Below are 8710 nucleotides of genomic sequence, written 5' to 3'. Positions count from 1 at the left end.
GTCACAGAGCTGGGGACTAGAGACAAGTGGTGGATTAGAATGACCTTGAGCTCACCTCTTCTCACAAGCACACCAAAATCACAACAAACTACTGAAAAACCATCAATAAAAAAGACTGTGTGTGTGCTCAGTCATGTCTTACTTTTTGCACCCCCATGGACTACAGCCTGCCAGGCTCCTTTGTCCATGGAATGGATGCTGGAGTATAAGAAATAAGAATGCTGGAGTGGGTTGCCATTTCCTACTTCAGGGGATCTTATCAACTAGGGACTGAACCTGCATCTCTTGCATTGGCAGGTGGATTCTTTAGCATTAGCACCCTCTGGGAAGCCTGCAACCTACCAAAAAAGATATTCTACATCCAAAGCCATAAAGAAGAAGACACAGTGAGACAATAGGAAGGGCACACTCATCATATAATCAAATCCCATACCACCCGGATGGATAATCCACAAACTAGAGAATAATACATTGTAGAAGTTTTCCCACAGGAGTGGGAGCTCTGAGCCCAAATAAGGCTCCCCAGCCTAGGAGTCTGGCATTGGGAGGGGGAGCCCCCAGAGCATTTGACCTTGAAGGCCAGTGAGCCATGATCACAGGAGCTCCACAAGACAGGGGAAAACAGAGATTCTATTCTTTAAGTGTGCATATAAAGTCTCTCATAACCAGGTCAAAAGTTGTGACTTCATAGAAGTCTGGGCCTAACCTACCTGCTGATCTCGGAGGATCTCCTGGGGAGATACGGGTGGCAGTGGCTTTCTTTGGGAGGAGAGGTAGGGGTCACAACAGAGCTACACACCAAGACCCTTGCTTGGGTCATTAGCACAAAGACCTGGCCTCACCCAATAGCCTGAAGGCTTCAATGCTGGCATACCTCAGGCCAAGCTACAAACAGGACAGGAACACAGCCCACTCATCTGTAGACAAGCTGTCTAACACAGCCCACTTATCACAGATGGGCTGTCTAAGGACTTTCTGACGTCACAGCCACCTCTAGACATACCCCTTGACACAGTAATTCCCACCAGAAGACCAAGACGCAATTCCACTCACCAGTCAACAGGTACCAGCCCCTCCTACCAGTAAGCCTGCACAAACCTCTAGACCAGTCTCACCCACCACAGAGAAGACAACAGAAGGAAGAAACTAGAATCCTACAGCCTGAGGAACAGTCTGCAAACACAGGTCAGAACCTACACGGGGATGAGCTGGTCCTTGGCCACTGGATGATGAAAGCTATCCTCTACAAAGGGCCACATCTCCAACTCGATAAAAATAACAAACTTACTACAAACATAGCAACATCAGTAGAAATTTTTTAAAAAAATGAGATGGCAGAGGAATATGTTTCTTCCAGGTCAAGGGACAAGATAAAACACAAGAAGAACAACTAAGTGATGCAGAAATAGGGGTAATTTACCCAAAAAAGACTTCAACATAATGATCATAAAAATGATTCAAGAATGAAGAAAAGAATGGATGCCCAGAGTGAGAAATTATAGGAAAATTTTAATAAGGACTTAGAAAATATAAAGAACAACACAGAATAACACAATAACTGAAATGAAAATATATACTTAGAAGGAATCAACAGCAGAATAAATGAGGTAAAAGGATGGATAAGTGAACTGGAAGACAGAAGGGGTGAAAAATCACTCCCACAGAACAGAATAAAGAGAAAAGAATGAAATGCAGACAGCTTAAGAAACATTTGGGACAAGGTCAAATGCACCAATATTCACAGTATCAGTGTCTCAGAAGGAGATCAACACCAAAAAAAAGAGCCTGAGAAAATATTTGAAGAGATAATAGTTGAAAACTTCTCTAACATGAGAAAGAAAACAGTCACCAAACTGCAGAAAGCACAGAGAGATCCAGGCAAGACTAACAGTAATCAAGTTGGCAAAAAGGAATATCAAAAGAAATAAGGGAAAACCAATAAGATACAAGGGAATTCCTATATGTGTATCAGCTGATTTTTCAGTATAATCTCTACAGGTCAGAAATGAAGTGTCATTTATATTTACTACGATGCAAGGGAAGAACCCACAACTAAGAATACTGTACCCAGCAAGGATATTATTTGGATTTGATGCAGAAATAAAAAGCTTTACAGACAAGCAAAAGCTTAGAGAATTTAACATATCAGACCAGCCTTGCAGCAAATGCTAAAGAAACTTCTCTAAGCAGAAAACAAAATTCTACAACTAGAAACAAGAAAATTATGAAATGGGAATGCTCACAGGTAAAGGAACTATACAGTAAAGAAAGGAAACCATTCACATACAGATAGCTCAGAACCAGTTATTTTGAGAGCTGGAGAGTACAAATGCAGAATATTTCAACTGCATTTAAAATTAAGAGACCAGCAACCTAAAACAACCCTGTATATTATACAGACTGCTATGTTAAATCTCATAGTAACCACAAAACAAAAATCTAAAATGGATATGCACACAAAAAAGAGAAATGATTCCAAACAACACTAAAGTCCTCAAATCACAAGAGAATAATAAGAAAATAAAAAAACTATTAAAGCAAATCTAAAAACAATTAATAAAATGGCAATAAGAATATATGTATTGATAATTACCTTAAATGTAAATAGATTAAATGCTCCAACCAAAAGACAGCCTGGAAGAATGGATCAACCACAAGAAGAAAAAAAAAAAAAAAAAAAAAGCCCAAAGCACAAACATGTGGAGGCTAAACAATATGCTACTAAAAAACCAATGGATCATTGAATACCAAAGAGTAGATTTTAGAAAACCTAGAGACAAATGAAAATGAAAACATAATAGTCCAGTATGCAGCAAAAGCAGATATATGAGGGAAGCTCATACTAATACAACATTATATCAGGATACAAAAAAAGAAAATCTCAAAAAAATCCAACCTTATACATAAAGTAACTAGAAAAATAAGAATTAAACAAAACCCAAAGTCAGTAGGAGGAAAAAAGATCATAAAATCAGAGCAGAAATAAATGAAACAGTCTAGGAAAACAATGAAAAAGTTAATTCTTTGAAAAGATACGCAGTGAGAAACCTTTAGAGACACTCTTAAAGAAAAAAAGGAAGATGGTCCAAATCGATAAAATCAGATATATGATAGATGTTAGACTCAACACTACAATATTACAAAGGATCACAAGAGACTACAAGCCAATAAGATGGGCCACTTGGAAGAAATAGACAAATTCATAAAAAAGGTATAATCTCCCAAGACTGAACCAGGATAAAACAGAAAATATGAACTGACCATTCAAAAGTACTTAAATTGAAGCTGTAATTAAAAAAAAAGCAAAAGTCCAGGACCAGATGGTTTCACAGGCAAATTCCATCAAACATTCAGAGAAAGTTAAGACCTATTCTTCTGAAACTATTCCAAAAAAAAAAAAAAAAAAAATGCACAAGAAGGAACGCTCCCAGACTCATTCTATCAGGCCATCACCACCTTGATACAAAAACCACACAAAAATACCACAAAAAGGAAAATTATAGGCCAATACCACTGATTAAATATGGACCAAATAATCCTCAACAAGATACTATCAACTGAATCCAACAATACATTAAACAGATCACAAGACTATTACTATTAATATGATCTAGGATCATAGGAGAAGGCAATGGCAACCCACTCCAGTACTCTTGCCTGGAAAATCCCTTGGACGGAGGAGTCTGGTAGGCTGCAGTCCATGAGGTCTGGAGAAGTCAGACATGACTGAGCGACTTCAGTTTAACTTTTCACTTTCACGCATTGGAGAAGGAAATGGCAACCCACTCCAGTGTTCTTGCCTGGAGAATCCCAGGGACGGAGGAGCCTGGTAGGCTGCCATCCATGGGGTCACACAGAGTTGGACACGACTGAAGCGACTTAACAATCTAGTCCCTGGGATCCTAGCGATTTAGCGATCTAGTCCCTGGGATCCTAGATATGATCCTGCCAAGTCGGGACTCAAGGATTTTTCAGTATCAATCAGTGTGACACATCATATCAACAAACTGAAGGAAATAGAAACATATGATCATATTAATATATGTAGAAAATACTTTTGACAAAATTCATCATCCTTTTGTGATCAAGACTCTCCATACCTCAATATAATAAAGGCCATATATGACAAACCTTGGAGAAGGAAATGGTAACCCATTCCAGTATTCTGGCCTAGAAAATCCCATGGATGGAGGAGCCCGGTTACATCCATGGATGAGACTGAGCCTGGCTTCAGTCCATGTGGTCACAAAGAGTCGGACATGACTGAGCGACTTCACTTCACAACAAACCTGCAGCTGACATCATACTCAGTGGTGAAAAGCTAAAAGCATTTCCTCTAAGTTCAGGAACAAGACAAGGAGCTCAGTTCTCACCGCTTTTATTCAACATTGTTTTCAAAGTCCCAGCCAGAGCAATCAGTGAAGAAAGGAACTTAAAAGAAATTCAAATTGGAAAAGAAGTAAAACTGTCACGATTTTCAGATTACATGATACAACACCTAGAGAATCCTAAAGATGCTGCCAGAAAACTACTAGAGCTAATCATTGAATTCAGTAAAGTTGCTGAATACAAAATTAATTCACAGAAATCTCTTGCATTTCTATACACTAACAGTGAAAGCTCAGAAGGGGAAATTAAGGAAACAATCCCATTTACCACTGCAACAAAAAGAATAAAATACCTAGGGAAAAAACCCATCTAAGGAGACAAAAACCTATACTCCAAAAACTATAAGATGTCAGCGAAAGAAGTCAAAGATGACAGATGGAAAGATATCCCATGTTCTTGGGTTAGAAGAAGAATCAATATTGTCAAAATAACTACACTACCCAAAGCAATCTACAGATTCAATACTGTCTCTCTTAAATTACCTATGACATTTTCCAAAGAAATAAATGAAAAAAAAATTAAAATTTCTTTGGAGACACAAAACACTCCAAATACCCAAAGCAATCTTGAGAAATAAAAATGGAGCTGGACGAACTGGGTGATCAAACTCCAGACTATTCTAAAAAAAAAAAAAAAAAAAAAATACAGTAATCAACACAGTATCGTACTAGTACAAAAACAGACATAGAGATCAATAGAACAGGATAGAAAGCCCAGAAATAAACTAACACACCTATGGTCAATCAATTTATGGCACATGAGGCAAGAATACATATTGGAGAAAAGACAACCTCCTCAGTAACTGGTGCTGCAATACTGGCCAGCTACATGTAAAAGAAAGAAATTCATAACATTCTCTAACACCATACAGAAAAATAAACTCAAAATGGACTACCTATTATAAACTTAAATATAAAACTGGAGATACTCTAGAACTCCTAGAAGAAAACATAGGCAGAACACTTTTTTGATATAAATCTCAGCAGTATTTTTTAAAATCCATTTTCTAGAGTAATGGAAGTGAAAACAAAAATGAACAAATGGGACCTGAAGTCTGAAGTGTAGTTGCTCAGCATGTCTGACTCTGAGACCTCATGGATTGTAACCCACCAGGCTCCTCTGTCCTCTCTAGGAAAGCATACTGGAGTGGGTTGCCATTCCCTTCTTCAGGGGATCTTCCCAATCTAGGGATCAAACCTGGGTCTCCTGCATTGTTGGTGGATTCTTTATCATCTGAGCTACCAGGAAGCCCCAGGTAGGACCTAATGAAACTTAAAAGATTTTGTACAGCAAAGGAAACCATAAACAAAATGAAAAGACAACCTGTGGAATGGGAGAAAATATTTACAGATGATTAGACTGACAAGGAATTAATTTTCAAAATATATAGCTTGTACAGCTCCATATAAAAAAAAATCAAATGACCCTATTAAAAAAGTAGGAAAAAGACCTAAATAGACACTTCTCCCAAGAACACATACAAGTGGCCAATGTGAATAGATGCTCAATATTGCTATTTGGGAAATGCAAATCAAAACTAAACTGAGGTGTAATGTCACTCCAGTCAGATTGGCATCATCAAAATATCTACAAATATCAAATGCTGGAGAGGATATGGAGAAAAAGGAATCTTCCTGCACTATTGGTGGAAATGTAAATTGGTGTAATCACTATGGAATACAGAATGGAGGTTTCCTAAAAGACCAAAAATAGAGTTGTTGTATGAATCTGTAATCTCACTCCTGGGCACACATCTGGAGAAAATGCTAATTCAAAAATATACATGTCCCCCAATGTTCAGAGTAGCACTATTCATAATAACCAAGACACAGAAGCATCCTAAATGTCCACTGATGGATAAAGATGATGTGATTATACACACACAACCCAAACATGCACAGGAATATTACTTAGCCATAAAAAAGAATAAAATAATGCCATTTGTGGCAACATGTATGGACCTAGAGATTATCTAAGCCAGATGAAGAAAGACAAATATATGATATCACTTAAGTGGAATCTTAAAAAATGATACAAATGAACTTATTTTCAAAATAGAAATAGAACTGTAAACACTGAAAACAAACTTATCATTACCAAAAGGGAAAGGTGTGAGATATGGATAAATTAGGAGTTTGAGATTAACATACACACACTAGTATTAATATATATAAACAGATAACCAACAAGGACCTACTGTATAACACAAGGAACTATATTCAATTTTTTGTAATAACCTATAAGGGAAAAGAATCTGTGTGTGTATATAAACACACACACACATATATAAAACTAAATCATTGTGCTGTACACCTGAAACTAACACATTTTAAGTCACTTATACTTCAGTTCATATACATATGTGTATGTGAGTGTGTGTATATATACAATATACATATGGATCATACTATCTATTAGAGGAGCAAACAAGAAGCCAATAATAATAGCAATAAAAATGATATGAACATCATCAACAACAAAAAGAAGTCATAGAGCTGAAGAATACAATAAATGAACTGAAAAATACAATCCAGGGATTTGACAGCAGACTATATGAACCAGGGGAAAAGATCAACGAACTCAAGGAGAGGGCAATGGTCTCATTCAGAGCAGCAAAGAGAAAACAGTTTTAAAATGTAAAGACAGGTCAAGGAACTTATGGAACATCAATTGGATGAACATTCACATTATTCGAGTTTCAGAATTAGATAACATTATCAGATAACATAGTTTGATGAACATTCACATTATCAGAGCTTCAGAATTAGATGGATAAAGGGACAGAAAACTGATTTGAGTAATAGTGGCTAAAAACTTCTCTACCTTGGGGACCCACACCAAGACATAATTAAAATCTCAAAAGTTAAAGAAAGGAATCTTAAGAGCACCAAGAAAAAAACAATTTGTTATATACAAGGAAATAAAAATAAGACAATATTTTTTAACAGAAACTTGAGAAACCACAGGGGAAGTTCATAGTATATTAAAAAAAAAACACACACACACACACAAAACCTTCCAACCAAGAATACTCTACCTGGCAAAATTATCTCTCAGAGTTGAAGGAGAGATAAATAGTTTTCAATACAAGCTAAAGCTAAAGGAGTTTATCACCATTAAACTTGCATATAAGAAATGTTAAAGGGACTTATGTAAGCTAAAAAGAAAAACATTTAAGCTAAAAGGAAAGGGCTCTGCACTCCATCCCAAAGCACCATACTACATGTTCTTCTCAAGTGCACATGAATACCCTCCAGGAATGAACTCATGACACCATTATGCTGTTAAGTCAATTCAGTCATGTGTGACACTATAAGCCTTAATAAATTTAAGAAAATTGAAATTATATGAAGCATTGTCTCTCATCAGAACACTGATGAGACTAGAAATAAACAAGAAAAATATTAAAAACACAAACATGCAGTGGCTAAACAATATACTACTAAACAACCAATGGATCACTGAAGAAATCAAACAAATTAAAAAAATATCTAGAAACAAATGAAAATAAAAGCACAACGGTCCAAAACCTACGTGCTTTGTCGCTTAGTCATGTCTGACTCTCTGTGACCCCATGGACTTTAACACATCAGGCTGTTCTGTCCATAGGGATTCTCCAGGCAAGAATACTGGAGTAGGTTGCCATGCCCTCCTCCAGGGTATCTTCCCAATCCAGAGACTGAACCCAGGTCTCTCGCACTGCAGGTGGATTCTTACTGTCTGAGCCACCATGGAAGCCCTAAGCCCCCAAACCTATGGGATGCAGCAAAAGCAGTTCTAGGAGGAAACTTATAGCAATACAATCGTACCTCAAGAAACATGAAAAATCTTAAATAAACAACCTAACCTTACACCTAGAACAGCTAGAGAAAGAACAAACAAAACCAAAGTTAGTAGAAGGAAAATATAAGACTAGAGCAGAAATAAATGAAACAGAGACAAAGAAAGCAATTGTAAAGATCAGTGAAACTAAAAGCTGGTTCTCTAAAAAGACAACTTTGATAAACCTTTAGTCAGACTAGTCAAGAAAGAAAGGGAGAGGACTCAAATCAGTAAAATTAGAAATGAAAAAGGAGAAGTTACTACTGACTCCACAGAAATACAAAGGAGCATAAGAGACCACTATGAGCAACTATATGCCAATAAAATGGATAATTTGGAAGAAATGGAAAAATTCTTGGAAAAGTACAGTCTCCAAAGACTGAACTAGGAAGAAATAGAAAATATGAACAGACCAATCAAAATCACTGAAATTGTCATTAAAAGACTCCCAACAAACAAAAGTATAGGACCTGATGGCTTCACAAACAAATTTTATAAA

At 36.7% G+C, this 8710-nt stretch overlaps 1 long non-coding RNA gene across 1 annotated transcript; it reads right to left on the bottom strand.

Moving 5' to 3' along the window:
• Nucleotides 1-2655: 2655 nt before the first annotated feature.
• LOC120862018 lies at nucleotides 2656-7864 on the bottom strand. Its single transcript, XR_005720680.1, has 3 exons — nucleotides 7841-7864; nucleotides 7632-7640; nucleotides 2656-2721 (listed from the first exon to the last, which is right to left on the bottom strand). It is a non-coding gene; the product is annotated as an uncharacterized LOC120862018 (long non-coding RNA).
• Nucleotides 7865-8710: the final 846 nt, after the last annotated feature.

This window comes from Oryx dammah, unplaced genomic scaffold (genome assembly GCF_014754425.2).
Source record: "Oryx dammah isolate SB20612 unplaced genomic scaffold, SCBI_Odam_1.1 HiC_scaffold_3, whole genome shotgun sequence".
In the NCBI taxonomy this organism is placed as follows: Eukaryota; Metazoa; Chordata; class Mammalia; order Artiodactyla; family Bovidae; genus Oryx; species Oryx dammah.
The sequence above is the reverse complement of the archived record's forward strand: the minus strand, read 5'-3'. Positions and strand labels throughout refer to the sequence as shown.